Genomic DNA, 17663 nt, shown 5'->3' with positions numbered 1-17663 from the left:
TATGTTGAGGCTCTAACAGCCCCCCATGTGACTGTATTCAGTCATAGAGCCTTACAGAGGCAATTAAGACAAAATGAGGCCCAAGTGTGGGGCCTTAATCCACTATGAGCCATGCCCTTCTAAGAAGAAGAGACTCCTGAGGTGTGTGCCCACAGAGAAGAGGCCATGGCGGGAAGATGGTCATCTGCAAGCTGAGGAGAGAGGCCTCAGAGAAAACCAACCCTACCAGCACCTAGATCTTGGACCTCCAGCCTCCAGAACTCAGAAAATAAATTTCTGTTGTTTAAGCCACCCAGTCTCTGGTATTTTGTTATGACGGCAAAATACCGCCATAGATACACCGGGTCTGGCTCTCCAGATGTGAACCTCTCCTTCCTTCTGTCACCTATTCCTACAAAGAGTAGCAACCTTTGCTTACCCCCAAATACTTGGAGTGACTCCAAGTTTTCTAGCCTTCTCCCCTCCTGGGGACAAGCAGTCAAGGAATATCAAGAGCCCTCAGTCAGTCCAGTGAGTTGCAAATAGCCTTTGTGAGCAGAGGTGATATCCCAGATGTTCACGGTGATTCTGTATGAGAAATTGTCTTGGGAAGAATTTGTTTGAAGCTTTCGTGAAACCGCTGCTAAGAAATTTGCACTGAGAATCATCAGGAAATGCTAAAACTCGCATGTGCAGATCTGCAGTTTAATAGGATATATACATCATCCCAAAGTATCTTACCTCAATCACTTACTAATTATAAGCAGAGAAGCAGTAACTTTATACTGGAGAAAACTGGCCGACACCCTCTTACTCAAGAGGATAAAGTCAACCTCCACAACAAGGAGATGCACAAGACATCATGTGCCTCCAGATATGATACACTGAGGAGGACACAACAGCATCGCTTTGGTGATATTCTTGTCAAACGTGCACAGCCCACACCTACACGCAAAGAAGCACCAGAAAAACCAAAATTGGAGAACATTCTACAAATAACTTATTTGCTCTGGAAAAATGTCAATGACTGAGGCACTGTTCCAGATTCAATGAGACCAAAGAAACGTTACAACTAAATGTAATGTGTGAGTCTGGGTTGGAATCTGGATGAGGAATGATTTCTGCAATGCATTCTCGAAGGGTTTGGAAAACTAGCAAGTGTACATTATAAACAGAGGCCGATAGGGGCGCCCGGATGGCTCAGTCGGTTGAGCCTCTGACTTTGGCTCAGGTCGTGATCTCGCAGTCTGTGAGTTCGAGCCCTGCGTCGGGCTCTGTGCTGACAGCTCGGAGCCTGGAGCCTGTTTCAGAGTCTGTGTCTCCCTCTCTCTCTGCCCCTCCCTCACTCATGCTCTGTCTCTCTCTCTGTCAAAAATAAACAAAACATTAAAAAAATTAAAGAGAGGCTGAGAAAACAAATGAGACAGATATTAACAAGGGTAGATGTGCATGAAGGGCATACAGGGGTTCTTTGTTCTATTTTTGCAACTTTTCTATAACTTTCTGATCATTTCAAAATAAAAAGTCTTACAAAAACTCACTCACTCTACAGTACTCTTCATAAAATGAGCCATGGGACAACTTTAATTTCCTTGGGATGTCAGACTTTTTCCTTAGCACAAAATGTCAGCACAATTCCTTCCAACGGATGATGAAAAGTGCATACCCCATCTCTTTCCATTTTCGCCTTGACTGCTAGGAAGCTCTCTTAGGATACACGTAGGCATCAACTTGGTCACAAACTGTGGGAATAGAAAGAACAGCAATAGCTTTAGAGCCAGACTTCCTGAAATTCACATTCTAGCCCTGCCAACTCGGTCGCTTTGTACGTGTTTGATCCAGAAAGGACTCGGTTGTGTTGCAGTAACAAATATCCCCGAGACTCAGGGGTTTGCGACAAGGTCCATCTCTCACTCAAGCTACATGTCCCCTGCAAGCTGGTGGGAGGCAGGCGCGGCTCCCACGATATCCTCCCTCCAGAACTAAGACTGTCAAGGGTCTCCAGCATCTGAAATGCCCCCGCTTGCCTGGGCAGTGGAAGGGGACACGGCACTCCCATTCACTGGCTAAAGCAAATACCTGGACACAGGTTAATTCCAAAGGAAGAACAATCCTACCGTGTGCCACGGAAGTCAACCAAACACATTTGGTGAGCCACACGCATGACGAGGCACGATCCCCTTGGACGAGACTATATCCTGAGAGTCAGCTTCCTGCCTGCAGAAGGAGGGAGAATAATCGGACCCTACATCTCAGACAGGTGTGACGACTGAATGAAAAAAAGCCAGAAAAAGCGCGCAGAGTAACCTGGGTCAGAAACATAACAGCTGCACATGATAGGAAACCATAGTCTTGCCCTCCTCCCCCCAGTGTCCCGAAGGAGAAACACTATCTTCCTTGCAGATCTAGATGGATGGACGGACAGACAGACAGACAGCCAGGTAGATAGATATCCCGCGATTACTTTTTAGGAAGAGTGAAAGCCAAGAAGACCACAGGGAGAGAGACAATTTGTCTCGTAGGTAACGAGTATAGACTCCAAGGATGTTCCCCTCTGGGCCCCACCGAGTTTCAAGATCAGTCTCCGAACAGGATTGCACTGACGAAAGTTTTTATTTATTCGTCCCCACAAAGTGCCGACGCCTGCGTGAAAGCCCTGCAGGGCTCCGACCCCATGAGAGCTACAGAGGCTTGGAGGAGGATGCTAAATGTGTGAATAAACTCACCCACCAGAGGTGGCAAAGGGACAGAGCAGCAGCACTAGGTGGGAGGGGAGAGAGTTTGCACGAGCCCCTGGGGCTTACACGGAACGCTTGGGGCAGGGACAGGGAAATGGGATGATGCCCCACCTTGTCTGCCACTGACGTTGGACTTGGGCAGCCTGGAGCCACGGAGCCAAAGGCATCCGCGTCCAGGCCAGGTTCTGAATGTGTTTTCCAGGTCCCCGAGGAAGTGCCATCCTTGGGCCCGGGCTCGGCTCCCCCCGGAAGGCTATCCCAGCCGGTGGCACAAGCCCCTCCCCGTGGGGTGGGGGAGAACTTCAGCTTTTCTTTTCTGGCTTACCTCAATTGCCCAGTTTTTCTCCGGTTAATACGCAGCACTATTCCTCATCATTTAAAAAAGACAATTGGGGGCGCCTGGGTGGCTCAGTCGGTTAAGCAGCCGACTTCAGCTCAGGTCATGATCTCGCGGTACGTAAGGGCTGTGAGTTCGAGCCCCGCGTCGGGCTTTGTGCTGACAGCTCAGAGCCTGGAGCCTGTTTCAGATTCTGTGTCTCCCTCTCTCTGACCCTCCCCTGTTCATGCTCTGTCTCTCTGTGTCTCAAAAATAAATAAATGTTAAAAAAAAATAAATAAATGAATAAAAAATGAAAAAGACAATTGGGGGCGGTGGAGGTGGGGGAAGGCTGGGTGGCTCGTGGGTTGAGCATCCAACTCTTGAGCTCAGGGTCATGAGTTTGGACCCTGCATCAGACACCCAGTGCGGGACCTACTTAAAAAAAATTTTTTTTTAACACTTCTGGAAGTTTTGGATTCCCTTTCACCAGTGTTTCACAAACTCCAGTCATGTAACCACATTGACAGTTTCACCATGCATACTCTCTAATTAGAATTTAATTTGAATTCATCCCCCATGAAGCTTCTGATTTTTTTTTTTTTCGACTCATGTACCTCCTTTGGCCTCATTTTATGCAGTAACATTTCTGAAATAATAGGCTCACTGTGTGGATTACATTTTTTGACTAAACGTTGAAGTAAATAAGGATTAAAATTTTTTAAATCATCCCCAGTGGAGTGGGAACCAAGCATTAAAAAAAAAAAAAAACAAAAACCAACAAACCACTGCTCAGGGGCGCCTGGTTGGCTCAGTGGGTTGAGCGTCCGACTTCGGCTCAGGTCATGATCTCACAGCTCATGGGTTCAAGCCCCGTGTCGAGCTCTGTGCTGACAGCTCAGAGCCTGGAGCCTGCTTTGAATTCTGGGTCTCCCTCTCTCTCTCTCTTCCCCTCCCCTCCTTGCGCTGTCTTTCTCTCCAAAATAAATGAACGTTAAAAAAAATTAAAAATAATAAACACCGCTTGGGCCACATGTGAAGAGCAGACTGCTCTGGGGGGAAAGAACAGAAGAAGCCCTGTAATAAATGAGTTTTGCAGCCTTGGAAAAACTGGAGAACCTCCCCGGGCTTTGGTTTCCTCATCTGCAAAGTGACTGAACAGCAATCTGCAGCTTTTAAGGTGTGTAGGGCTGACATGGGATGATGATGCACATAGAGCATCTATCGGGGGGGCTGGTTGTTGTTTCTCTCTCCGGTTCACCCCACAAACATCAGTGAAGCCCTTGCGTTCAGTGCTGTGGAGACTTTGGAAATGAGTAAGACACAATCAGAACCATCCCGGGACTTTACGACCCGGTGTTCCTGTAGAAGCACACCTAGAACACGGAGCAGGAGAGTCTTAAATGTCTAGAGCAATGCAGGGAAAATGCAATCAGAGTGTGAAGGAGGGACAAAGCACCCCCACCCCCACCCCCACTGGGAGATCTGGGAAGGCTTCACGGAGGAGGTGCCTTTCAAGCTGGGCACTGACCAACGGGCAAGGGGCGAGCGTACACATCTTCAGAGCAGGCCTTCTAAGGGGAAAGGGAGAACTGAAGTGGGAACAGAGGTGGGGAAAGGGAGAGCACCCTTAGCCTCCGGACCCCCCTCCCACCTGTAAACAGAAGCCTCCCTTCCTTCCCTGCCGTCTCTCCATATTGGCCAAGGGCTTCTGTTGACATGGGCCGCCAACGTTCTCTTGGATCTTTAAGTTATCTCCTGGATCCATCCCTGCTCACTGATGTCACTCTACCCTGTCTTGCCTGTCATTTTCCCCTCCTGGGACCCCTGAATGCAGGACTCAGGACTGGGGACGGGTTCAGGAAGAAAGGCCTAGAAAAGGAGGGCTTGTGGAAACACGATCACCCGCTTCCTGTACCTGCCTGGGGGAGCAGAGATTAGGCTCTCCCCGTGAGGCCCCGGGGGGCAGAGGTAGGGTGCCTGTAGGGGCTTCTGAGGCCCTGCTCTCTCACCGCGCTCTGTGCTGCCCCCTGGGGTGGCTGTCTCCCCTCCCCTAAGGTAAGGAGGGCATTCAGGAGGGTTTTTGAGGGACTTTGCGCACTGGAGAGGAATCGGGGCGGCCAGTTTTGCCTTTAAGATTCTGGAAGAATCACTAAAAAAAGGCAACAGAAAATCGATGCCTGCCACCTGGTTTCCTGTTGGCCCCTGTGGTCTTTTTTTTTTTTTTAAGTCAACCTGTGGTCTTTTTTCAGCTTATCTCAGCTGCTTTTAGCATGGCAGCAACAGAAAGGGCTCCCGAGACTGTCTTCTCCAAAATCCTGGGGGTCTAGGACACGGGTTTTTCATTTCCGTCCACCGACCCTGATGTGGAGCTGGGACCCTGGCGGACGCTGAGCACAGATCTGCTGAACTGCAGAGAGAACTGTGTTCTCCGGGCAAGTGAGACCCAGCAGGGGCCAGCGGCCGGCCTCCGTCACACAGCTCGGGAGAGCCACAAGGAGGACGGGCCCTGGGCTCAGCCCCCGGACCACCGCTCTGTCACCATCTCTCCGGCCTACTTTACCCCAGGCAGGGACCCCCGTCTACACGTTTCTCACGCGTGAGGTCTGCAAAGAATAAATGTCAAGCTCAGAAGTGGAGCAAGGCCTGACTGGAGACAGCCTAGGTCGCCCAGGGCTAGGCTGGGCGGATGAAGGGACAGCCGTCGTGCCCCTGGTAGGAAACTTACCCGGGTCCCCAGCCTCAGACGGGAGGCACAAGAAAAAAGCCCCAAAGAACACACATCAAATGCTGCGCACACGTGTTCCGAAGGGAGAAAATTCTTGGTATTTCATTAGTAGGGGCTGCAGCCAAGAAGCGAATTTTCAGTCACAGCGTCTTCTGAGGGTCACAACGTCTGTCTTTTCGTTTTTGATCTAAAGAAGAAAAAAAGAAAAAGAAAGGAAGGAAGAAAAGAAGGGAGAGGAAGAGGGGGGAAAGAAAGGAGAAAGCCTCCCCGCTGTAATTGAATTACTGAGCTGGCCTCTGGGGCTGGGGCTGGAATTCAAGAGGCCTTTGTGCAATGGGGGGGACCCCGGACAGCAGCAGGGATTTCAAAGGGGAAGAGGAAGAGCTGGGGCATCCGGGAAGCTAACAGGGGTGGGATGGGCCGGGGGAGGGATGGGGGAGTTGCAGAAATGGAAAGCTCCAGGCCCTGCCCTGACCTAAGGCGGTTGCCCCTCACCAGAAATCCAGGCGGGGGTGGGGGGGGGTGGGGGGGGTGGGAGGCAGTCCGCTCACCCAGAGGGCCGAGGCTTCCCCAGGGACCGTGCCCACCCCGGGACGAGGGGGGGAGGAATGAACACCCCCAGAGCACTTGCCGCCGGCCAGACGGGCAACATTGCCCCCGCCTGAGAACCACTGGCCGACGGGACAAGCCCAGACACTGGTGCCGCTCACGCTGCTGCCTTGTGTCCCATCTATCCACTCAACATACCCACGCTCCAATCAAACCACATAGTCACGCACCCGAACGCCCCTTGCTCTGGGGTGCCTCGGTGCCTTTGCCTATGCTGTCCCCATGCCTGGAATGCCCTTCGGGCTCCCATGCAATTGTGGTTTGCCTGCAGCCTTCCCAGCCTTCGCTTCATTCCCCGCCCCTCCTCCCAAACCCATACCGTGTGATAGAACCCCTTCCATTCTGATCCCGTAACACCCAGAACATTCCTCCAGTGCACGGCTTTGCCGGTTGTCTCTCTTTGTGTCAGTCTGGATTCGTGGACTCTCAGCCCCATGAGGGCGAGGAACGAGAATGTCACATGCCTGATACACAGTAGGTGCTTAACGAAGTATTTGCTGAACGAATACACGTAACGTGTTCTTTTCAAACTGCCTCGCCTAGTAATAAAAGCAGTAGATTGTAACTTGGGCAGCCCCTGTAGGTATTCAGCGAATACTTCTCAGACACTTACTAGGTGAACAAGACAAACCCAGTCCCTGCTTGTACGGAGCTCGGACGCTAGTGGAGGTGGCCGTTACACAACTGATGAACTCCCTGATCCGTTAACGCACACTATCGATCGACTGACTGGGACAGAGGGTATTCATGACAGAGGCTTTGACAATGTCATAGAGGGCAGGGTCGCCATGTCCAGCATAGGGGCCCTAATGTACCTGGGAGTAGCCAAGGATGTCCTCCCTGAGGAAGTGACATTTAAGAGGGGACCTGAAGGGTGAGCGGACATTGACCATGTCGACAGAAGGAAGGGTGTTCCAGGCAGAGGGAACTGTGTGTGCCAAGGTCACGAAGCAGGAAGGAACACGATCAAAAGACAAACCTAAAAAGCCAGTGTGGCAAAAGCATGGTGAGCATGGGGAGGAGGGCGTCCTCACCGGTAAAGCTTTGGCCATGACCGTAGGTGCCAGAAAGAGGCCCGCGAAAGCTTCCTGCCCCAGCTGCTGAATGTGCTGTTGGTGGGCTCTCTCCTCCCCATATCTGCAGGCAGCGACCTCCCTGAACTTCTCCTGCCCCCCCTCCGCCCCCAACACGAAGCCACGCAGAGTCTGATCCGCCAAGATCCAGCTGGCCTTGGGGAGAAGGAGCACGTGGTAGAGAACGGGAACGCTGGGCAGGTGACAAGCAAGGACGGGCGTTTTGGTGGCCAAAGGCTTTGCTCCTTGTTTAGACTTGGCCCGAAATGACCATGACTGAGGTGGTGCAGGGGAGGGTCCAGGAGGCGAGCCAGGTCGCCTTCTCCACTCAGAGGTAGGGAAGTGGTCAACGTGACTGTCACAGACCGGGCACCAGGCACCGAGACTTGACCTGTGTTGTGTAAGGAGTGACGGGGACGTTCTTTCCCCATTATATGGGTGAGAAAACAGGGATGAGAGAAGAAGGGTGTTTGCCCACGTTCACACAGCCGACAGTGGCAGCGGCGGGAAATGAACTCAGGCCCGCGGGACTCCGTGGCCTGAGCTCTCAACCACCGCAGCACGCAACTCTGGGGTGAGGCGGGGGCCCAGAGAAGAAAAGTAATGGCAACGGCTACCCTTTACTGGGTGCTCACTACGTACTCCCGCCCATCCTCTGTGCTTCACAGCCCCCAGGGAGATAACTATTGACGGGCCGCTTCTTTTTTTTTTTTTTTTAATTTTTTTTTCAACGTTTATTTATTTTTGGGACAGAGAGAGACAGAGCATGAACGGGGGAGGGGCAGAGAGAGAGGGAGACACAGAATCGGAAACAGGCTCCAGGCTCTGAGCCATCAGCCCAGAGCCCGACGCGGGGCTCGAACTCACGGACCGCGAGATCGGGACCTGGCTGAAGTCGGACGCTTAACCGACGGCGCCACCCAGGCGCCCCCTATTGACGGGCCCCTTCTTAACACGAGAACACCCAGTTCAGAAAACTAGCAAGGAGCAGAGCTAGGATATGAACTCGGGCAGCCTGACTCCAAAACCTGTTTTCTTAATCCTTACATACTAAGCTCCCTCAGAGAGAGCTGGGACTAAACCCTCCTCCTTTCCCTCTCATGCCCAGGATGAATTTACAGAAGCAGTGAAGCCTACTCACCCCTGGTGACAATGGAGACTTCCACAAATAACCCAGAGAGGTGACGTACTTCCTGAAATTCATACTATAGTGTCGATGACTGCCCTGGAATCCTTCCCCCAGAGGAAGTTTTATCAGGTGTTATGAGGGGGGAAAAGGGAAGCATGAGGGTGCCTGGGGTGGGGGTGGGGGGGCAGAATTTGGAACAAACCCATTGGTTGGAAGCAGGTCTCAGGCCTCTCTGAGAGCTGGTTCTGGGGGACAGGCTTCTGGGTGGGAGTGATATGAATCCTCCCAAGATTCTGGTGGCACCTTTAGAAGACGGTTTCCCGTGTCACCCATCCCTCCATCCGGCTCCTGCCCCATGCCAGCCCTGTTCAGGGTGCCAGGACCACAGCATCGAACAGAACACTGATATTCTAAGGGGGGGAGGGGTGCGGACCTAAGAAACAAACAAACAGGAAAGAGGTGCGAAGACAGAGTAGCGAACCGAGGATCAGAGTCAAGCCGACAGGCCCCCTCAGTCAGCCAGTGGCAGCTACCGTGGCTGGTGGGGCCTCTGGGGTCCCAGGCGCTGTGCCAGATGTGGGGGCACCCGACCAGCCGGACCTGTCTCTGCCCTCAAGGAGCTCAGGGTAGCCCGTGGTCCAGTGAGGCGGGCGACGTGTGTCCCTCATGGGCCCAGAGCTGCTCCCTAGACAAACAACCCCAAAGCGCCTCACATGGGTCCCCGAAAGGCTCACTGTTGTGGCTATTTTAAGCCATCATCATCACTCGAAGTGACTAACACTGATTAAGGTTTTACGAGAAATGAGAAAATTCGTCCCCGGCCCCTCCACGGTGGTTCCAAACCACCTCAGAGCCACTTGATTAACTCACCCAGCCTGGAACCAGGCTTGTCTGGCACGACGTGGATTTATTTTTCCATTGGGTCGCGGCTCTGTGCTGGCTTCTGTCTAATAACCCGCCCGCCGGCCCCGCCACCACAGACAGGCCCGTCCCTGGGAGCCGGCTCCTTTCCCCACGCTGGGACGGCTGGGCCTTCGCAGCCGCAAGGAATGAGGGCCACCTGGCCGTGACGTGGGCACAGCTGGCCAGAGGTCCTCGCTCGTCAGGGACACACAGTAGCAGCAGTCGGCATGCGCCCCACCCCCTTCCCGCCACCTTGTCCCCGTGGTACACGCTTCCTTCCAATTCCCCGCCCCCCGCCGCTCCCTCCAGCACACACGCACCTGCTTCGTGCACACGTTCACCGAGCCTCCTTACACAGGGATCCGAGCACCTACTGGATGCCAGCCCTGCAGGACGCTGGGGACCCGGCGAGGAATCGGACACAGGCCATCCAGTGGGGCTAAAGATCCAGTGACTGGGTTCCAGGGTAAAAAGACTTCGGTGGTAAAGCGAGATGTGTGCAATGTGCTTTGGCGTACATATGAGTGGTCGCTTCGTTCGGTGACGAGATCACGGAGGTCTCCGTGGAGGAGGCGGCTTTGAAACCAGGAGCGCTGCACTCTCAGCTGAGACCCCCGTGCTGCCTCAGATGCAGGAAAGGGGACCGGCGGGAACTCATCCCGTGCGTTTCTCCCCAACTCTGCTTCCAACCATGTCACATGGGTAGCTTCAAGTCGGCCACGGTGACTATATTTGCCCCACAGGAATTGTCAGTGTTACAAATCAGGGCTTTTTTTTTTTAAATTTTATTTATTCCAGAGAGCCGGCTGGGCAACAGGCCGCTTGCAGAGAAGGCCCGCGGGGGTGCCTGGCTGGCTGAGTCGGGGGAGCGTGCGACTCTTGATCTCAGGGTCATGAGTTTGAGCCCCACGTCGGGCCTGGAGCTTACTTAGGAAAAAAAAAAAAAAGCCATAGCCAAGGCATGAGTACCTGTGGTAATAAGCTGGAGCACAGAGCTCTGGAGACAGAATACAACGGAGGAGGAGGCTGAAAAGACCATCGAGAGGCAAAGCAAAGAAGCTTGAACTTGACCCCAAAGGCACAGGGGAGCCACAGAAAGTGGTTGAGCAGGGGCGGGTCTTGGTCAGACCACTCCGAGGATGGATGAGGTGGGGTGGGGGTGGGGGGGAGACTGTTGAGACAGAAGGCTGTTGGAAGGCATAACTGTTTCCCGAGGCATTAGGACTTCCGGAACCCCTCTCCCTGAGAGGGAAGGTAGCCAGCCCAGGGAGAAGCCCGTGGCATCCCAGCAGATCCAGAAGGCCCTCAGACATCTCCTCTCGACCATGTGAAGCAAGCTCCTAAATTCCGGTGCCTTCTGGGGGAGACAGAGCCCAAAGTGCGGTGTCCCAAGCGTCACATCATGGTTCTCACCGCCTCCCCCCGCCCGTCTCCCCTCCGTGCTGCCTGACCTAGGATAACAACCAGGGCCACCCTTTTCCATCCTTATAACCTCCCAGAACACAGTAATGACTTTGACGATGGGTGGACGGGAGGACAGACGGATGGACGGACAGATGGCTACAAGAAGGAAAAAAGAAATGAGAGAGCGGAGGCGTTCCCTGTCCCCGTGGAGCTCCTGGGAGGGGCAGGAGGTCCCAGGGGGCTTGAGAGCCTTGGCAAAGCCAGCAGATTAATGGCCGAGAGGTGAGTGGGGTGTGGGGGGGATGCAAGAAGAGTGACCTCGAGAGAACACAGTCTTCCAGGGGCCCAGGAGGAGCGGGTTTATGAGCCTGTGTCTCTTGTCGCGTCAGCTCGTAAACCTACTTGGTTTCCTCTTTGTCTTGAGGCCGGCGAAACCCAGGGAGGAGAATGTCCTTGTCATAACGTGGGGGCGTGTGGCTGCCGTTGTGGCGGGCAAGTGGGCTGGCACGGGGACGAGCCTGACGTGTCTTGGTTAACCACGAGGGTGTCTCCCCTTCGGATCAGTCTCCCTCGTCCATGCCTCCTCCCCCCACACACACTGGGAGGGGTTCGAGGCTCCTCAGGCTCTATGGCGGTGAGGGCAAACCCTCCTGACATGTGAGCACTTAGCAAACCCCTGACTTCTCTGGGACTCAGTTTCTCAGCTATGAAACGGAGAGAGTACATGACTCCCGTCCCTTCCCTTAGAAAGGAGTTCTGATCAGGTGGGACAAAAGAGGCCAGGGGACCCTACAAACTGTAAAGTGCGGCTTCCGTGGGGGGGGGGGAGCGTATCAAGATAACCACGATTATTCTATCTCCTCCTGGACTCCCAAGGCTTCAGGGAGTGACAGAGAGGACTGAGGGAGAATGAGAGGGACAGAAAGGTGATGGGGGACCATCCGACCATGGCCACCAAAATCCCTGCTCTCCTCCCTGGGGCTCCCAGCCCTCTTTCAACAGCAGCGCAGGCAATGATTCAGTCACCGAAATCATCACAGACTTCGACTGCTGTCCAGCTAAAGCTCCATTTTCTTAACTCGAGCTCTTAAGGCCTGTGGTGATCAGCCGCCATTGGCCTTGAGCCTTCCTACTCACCACCTCCCTTGACCTCAAAGCCAATAAAACCACAGCCACCACTGACTTTTTTTTTTTTTAAATTTTTTTTTCAACGTTTATTTTTTTTTGGGACAGAGAGAGACAGAGCATGAACGGGGGAGGGGCAGAGAGAGAGGGAGACACAGAATCGGAAACAGGCTCCAGGCTCTGAGCCATCAGCCCAGAGCCCGACGCGGGGCTCGAACTCACGGACCGCGAGATCGTGACCTGGCTGAAGTCGGACGCTTAACCGACTGCGCCACCCAGGCGCCCCGACTTTTTATGTGCCAGGCAAGATGTTTTCCAAACCTATCTCATTTAAACTCTCCTCCTTCCTCAACCTTGAGTAACTGCTTTTCTTTTCGTTTTTCTTTTTTTTAAGCGTATTTATTTAGTTTGAGTCGGGGGCAGAGAGAGAGGGAGAGAGAGAATCCCAAGCAGGCTCTGCGCTGTCAGCTCAGAGCCTGACTCAGGGTTCGCTTTCACGAACCGTGAGATCACGACCTGAGCCGAAATCAAGAGTCGGACGCTTAACTGACTGAGCCACCCAGGCACCCCTTGACTGCTTGTCTTTTTGAGCCTTGGCTTAACTGTCCCCTTCCCAGAGATGCTACCTAACGGAGCCGAACTAAGTTCCGCTTGTCAGCCGTCCAGCAGCACCCTGTTCGTTTCTCACTTGGTCTGTGTCACAATCTGCTGTGCTGTTATGAGTTTCCTTGTGCCCTTGTGACCTTTCCCCAACTGGAACATAAGCTCCAGTGAGCTGTCTTGCTCGTGGCCCCGGGCCTGGCTCCTGGAGGAGCTCAACACTTGCTTGTTGATTGTGTGAGCGTCATCTCTTTGATATAAATGCTATTACCATCATTCCCATTTCTCAGATTATAAAAAGAACTGAGGCTCAAAGAACTCAGGCCCCTGGCCCAAGGTCACATGGCTAATAAGTAGTAGATCTACTAGATGACATCCTCTGCTGGTGGTTTGTTCTCCGGAGAGAACGGGGTGGCATTTCAAGTAGGGTGAGCTGGACTCTACCAGCACCAAGAACACAGTCTGAAGTCCTTCCAGTGGCCTCGAAGGCTCTGGCAGCCTCTCCCCTCTCTTTGCTCACCACTCTCTCCTTCTCACTCTGCTCCAGCCACACTGCCTCCTTGCTCTTCCTCAAATGCACCAAGCACACTTCTGTCTCAGGGCCTTTGCACCTGCTGTTCTTTCTCCCAGGAACATGGGACACCCACAGGGGTATAATCAGCTGCTATGTTTATCAAAGGCCTCCCCAGACCATGTGTATAAAGCAGCAGCCTTTCTCTCGACACCCTTAAATCCTGCTTTATCTTCTTCATAGCACTTCTCAGCACCTGACAATTTATTATATACTTATTTGCTCATATTTATCCATAGGTCTATACTCCAAGAAGACAGGGACTTTGTTTTTCCATTTTGTGCACTGCCAAATATTCGCTGTCTTGTGAGTGTTTAGCAAATATGCAATGAATGAATCAGTGAGTGAATGAGCAGACTCAGAAGCAGGTGGTCAAACAAGACCGAGTTCATGGAGGATGCAGGGAGAGGCTAGGAGACAGTGTGTGGGACAGACAAGAGTGGGGACAGTGTGTGGAACAAGAGGACAGAGCTGTAGAAGCCAGCAGAATTGCAGCCAACAGAACGTGGGGGGCAGAATCTATCCAATGCCTCTGGGCAATGCCTTCCTCTCCTCAGCCAGGCAGGTGACTGGTGGGCAGGTGGTGGTAGGAGATTAAAAGGCTGGAGATGCCAAAAAAACCTCTGGGCCACCCCCTTCTGGGGAGCGCCCAGGCCCAGACGCTTGTGGCCATACTCTCGGTTTCAGCCAAACACTAGAACGGCAGAGAACATCTTCCAGGGAGAGAGCAGAGGATGCCAGCCAATCAGAGGTTTGCAAACCAGACTCAGTATCTAGGAATCCATGTGGGGTGTTAAAGTGCCTTATTCAAATAGCTGTTAAAACTCAGCTCTGTGAGGCCCTGAGTGGTATTCAGGTTGGACCATTGACATGCATGGATACATTGAAGGTCATCAGAGCTGTCCCTCTGCCTATGTGCAAAACTCCACTAAGGAGCACTTAAGGAATAATTCTTGTGGTAGACACACCCTAAGATGACTGCTCCTACCTTGCCCATACCAAGTTCTATCTTTTGTAATCCCCTCCCCTTGAGTGTAGGATAGAACCTGTGACTCGCTTCTAACTAATACAATATGGCAATGGTGACGGGATGCCATCTTCATAGTTATGTTTCATTATAAAAGACCCCAGACTAGAAAGAGACTCCCTTGCAAGCTGTGAAGATGTAAACTGCCATGTTGTTGTTGAGCAAAGACCATGAGGAGGGAACTATGGGTGGCCTCTAGAAGCTGCCAGCAGCTGCCAGCCTCCAGCCAACCAGAATATGGGGACTTCAGTCCTAAAACCACAAGAAGGTGAATTCTGCCAACATCCCGAGTGCACCTGCAAGTGGATCTTTCCCCGGTCGAGCTTCTGATAAGTCTGCAGCCCCCGCCAACACCTGGATTGAAGCCTGAGTAGAGGATTTGGCTAAGTTGTGCTCAGACTCCTGACTCACAGAAACTGAGGTGATAAATGCGTGTGTTGTTTTAAGTGTGTGGTCATTTGTTATGCAGCAATAGAAAACCAATAGAGTTCTTCTTTAAAAGGTGTCTAAGGAAGGCAACCCCACACATTGCCCTTCCGTTCCCACACCTCCCCAGTATTGTAGCCTATACACAATTCCACAAGTACTCATTCCACTATGGGGCAAAAATCCCACTGGATTTTTACCTATAAATGTCCATGTCAAAAATTAAAAATTCAGATTTTACATCTAGGCAACTTTGATTTAATTTATTTTTTTTAAATTTTTTTTAATGTTTTATTTATTTTTGAGACAGAGAGAGACAGAGCATGAATGGGGGAGGGGCAGAGAGAGAGGGAGACACAGAACCGGAAGCAGGCTCCAGGCTCTGAGCCATCAGCCCAGAGCCCGACGCGGGGCTCGAACTCAGGGACCGCGAGATCGTGACCTGAGCTGAAGTCGGCCGCTTAACCGACTGAGCCACCCAGGCGCCCCTACTTTGATTTAATTTAAATAGATAGAGGATAGATACATAAATTGGTGATAGGTATATAGATAATAGAAGATGGATAGATAGATATTTAGATAGATGATAGATAGATGATAGATAAGAGATAGATGATAGATAGATAGATAGATAGATAGATAGATAGATAGAAAATAAGATGGATTAGATAGATAGATAGATAGATAGATAGATAAAGGGAAGTATGCTGGTATCTTTGGGGAAAGTTTTTCTTCCTCTGATAAGAGCCAGGTTTGCAAGAAGAAAGATCCTTGCATCCTTGGTTTTGAATGCATTCATGATGCATGATGAAGGAGAATCTGAGATTTTAAGTGGAGACCTTGGTTCATTGGCCACCCCAAGGCTCCCTACAACAGAAGGGCTCCCTCCGCCATTTTGGATTAGGAGCCCAGCTCATGCCAAGGGGTGATGCCTCCGCCCACAGATATATTTTTTCCAGCTGCAAGAGTTGCTCTGCTTAATAGCTTCCCATCCAGCTTCCCTCCGTGATTGAACTTGAGAGAGCGTGTTTGTTTAACACCCACCGTGTTCCAGCTCCCATAAAACATGGAAAGAACACAAGCCCTACTCTGGAAGATCTTGCTTGCTCCTGAAATTGAGCTGGACAATCATAATTTTGGCTTAGCCAAAAGAACCACAGATTTCTCTCTCCCCATCAAACACCATCCAAGGCCTCACATCTCTGGATCACCTTCCAGGCCCTCACCCTGGGCAGCTCTCCGGGGTGTGCTGGGTTTCGCTTCTCGGCTCCCATCTTCGGGCCTGCAGTTACAGGAGGGTAAAGCCCAGTGCCGGGCAGGGCCTCCTTGGGTGGCCCTACTCCTACTCCCTTTATGTTCTCCCCATTCCTGTAGCTTTTCCTCTCCTCCAACTTCCTTTCTCTTCCTCTCTTATCCTGCTTCTGGCTTTCTCTGATCTCTCTCTCTCTCTTTCTCCCTGCCTCTGTTTCTCATCACTTATTACCTCACCATCTCTCTGTGTGACCATCTTTCTCCATCTTTCTTTTTACCTCTCTCTCTCTCTCTCTCTCTCTCTCTCTCTCATGTTCTCTCCTATGTCTCTGTCTTCCTCCTTTTCTGTCTCCCAAGGCTGCGTCCCCAGTCTCTGGCTTTCCTGTGAGACCCCACCTTCCCGCAAGAGGTGGTCATCTTCAATATCCACATTCCACTGATGATAAGTGAGGACTAGAACTCCTCCTCGAGTCACGGCTTTACCAGCATGCGATCTCACCTGCTGTTGGAGAGAGGCACCTTCTGGAGAATTCTCTGCCGTTATTTCCCCAAGGACCTGAGAGCTGTGCTCCTGATACAAGAGTACTGGGTACATCTGTGTGGGCTGAGGAAACAGAACTCCAGCTGTGTGGCTGTGGAGACGTGCCAGGCTGTGGGGGCCTCTGTTTCATCATCTGTAAAATGGGAGTAGCTGTCGTGGAGATGAAATGGATCCACGCCTCTGCCCAGCCCAGACTTGCTACATAGTGAATACGAGTCAGTAAGCATGAGCTACATTAACCATCGTGATCACTACTGCATCTGTTAGGGATTGTGGAGCAGAGAGGTTCTGGCTCTTTCTCAGGCAGGTTTTTTGCACTCCAGAGCCTCCTGCTTTCTTCACCTGATCTGACAGAAAACTTTCCACTGAGTCCTCACTGCCACCCTGCTCTTCAAGTCACACACCCGGACAACTCTCAGAGGTCCCCTCACCCCGCCCCACCATGCCCGCTGCCTCTCCCCGACCAGAGGCCAGTTCAAAGGGTTTCCCCACCCTCCCACCATGGACACAATAGCCCATTCCCCCCGGACCCCCAGCCAGGAGAAGAAAGCACAGGCAGGAGATCAAACGTGGGCTGAATGGAAGACAGAGGAGACAGAATGAGGGGCGAGATGGGGCAGCAAGAATAATGACTTCCATCCAAGTCTCTTCCCATAAACCCACAGCTCTTTGAAGCCTGCTTTCCTTTAATAAAATGCACTATTATTAATGACCCAAGTGGAAGCTTTCTGGGCAGGACAATGCCCGACTCCCTGGGGCCTCCGTGGGGCCTCGTGCATGGGAGAGCGCTCAGTGGCCCCGTGGATGCCAAATGGCAGCCGCCTATCACGGGGGCTCGGGAGCGGACTGCTGGCTGCCCAGATGTCCCCGGGTACCGCCAGTGCTCGGGGCCACCGCCATCCCGCTGTTTAACGAGGCCGGGGGCTTGGTTTGTTAATTCGACACATATTTACTGAGCACCTACTATGTCCCAGGCTGCGTGCAGGGCCAAAAGGGCAAGTCAGGTTCAGCTCCTGCCCCCACAGAGCTTGTAGTTGGGACAGAAGAGATCATTTATAAGAAGACAGGAGTTAAGGCGTCGCAGGGCACGAAGGCCTGGTGTTCTAGACTTTTCATTCTCCCTCAGGAAGCTCCACCACTTTCCCTGGTCACTCCTTTATCACAGCGGGGCTTCCCCTCACTGGAGTCTCTGGTGCCACGGTTCAGACCCATCACATTTGGCTCAAAGGCAGGCTCTCCATTC

The sequence above is a fragment of the Prionailurus bengalensis genome, chromosome D1 (assembly GCF_016509475.1).
Source record: "Prionailurus bengalensis isolate Pbe53 chromosome D1, Fcat_Pben_1.1_paternal_pri, whole genome shotgun sequence".
Classification (NCBI taxonomy): Eukaryota; Metazoa; Chordata; class Mammalia; order Carnivora; family Felidae; genus Prionailurus; species Prionailurus bengalensis.
The sequence above is the reverse complement of the archived record's forward strand: the minus strand, read 5'-3'. Positions refer to the sequence as shown.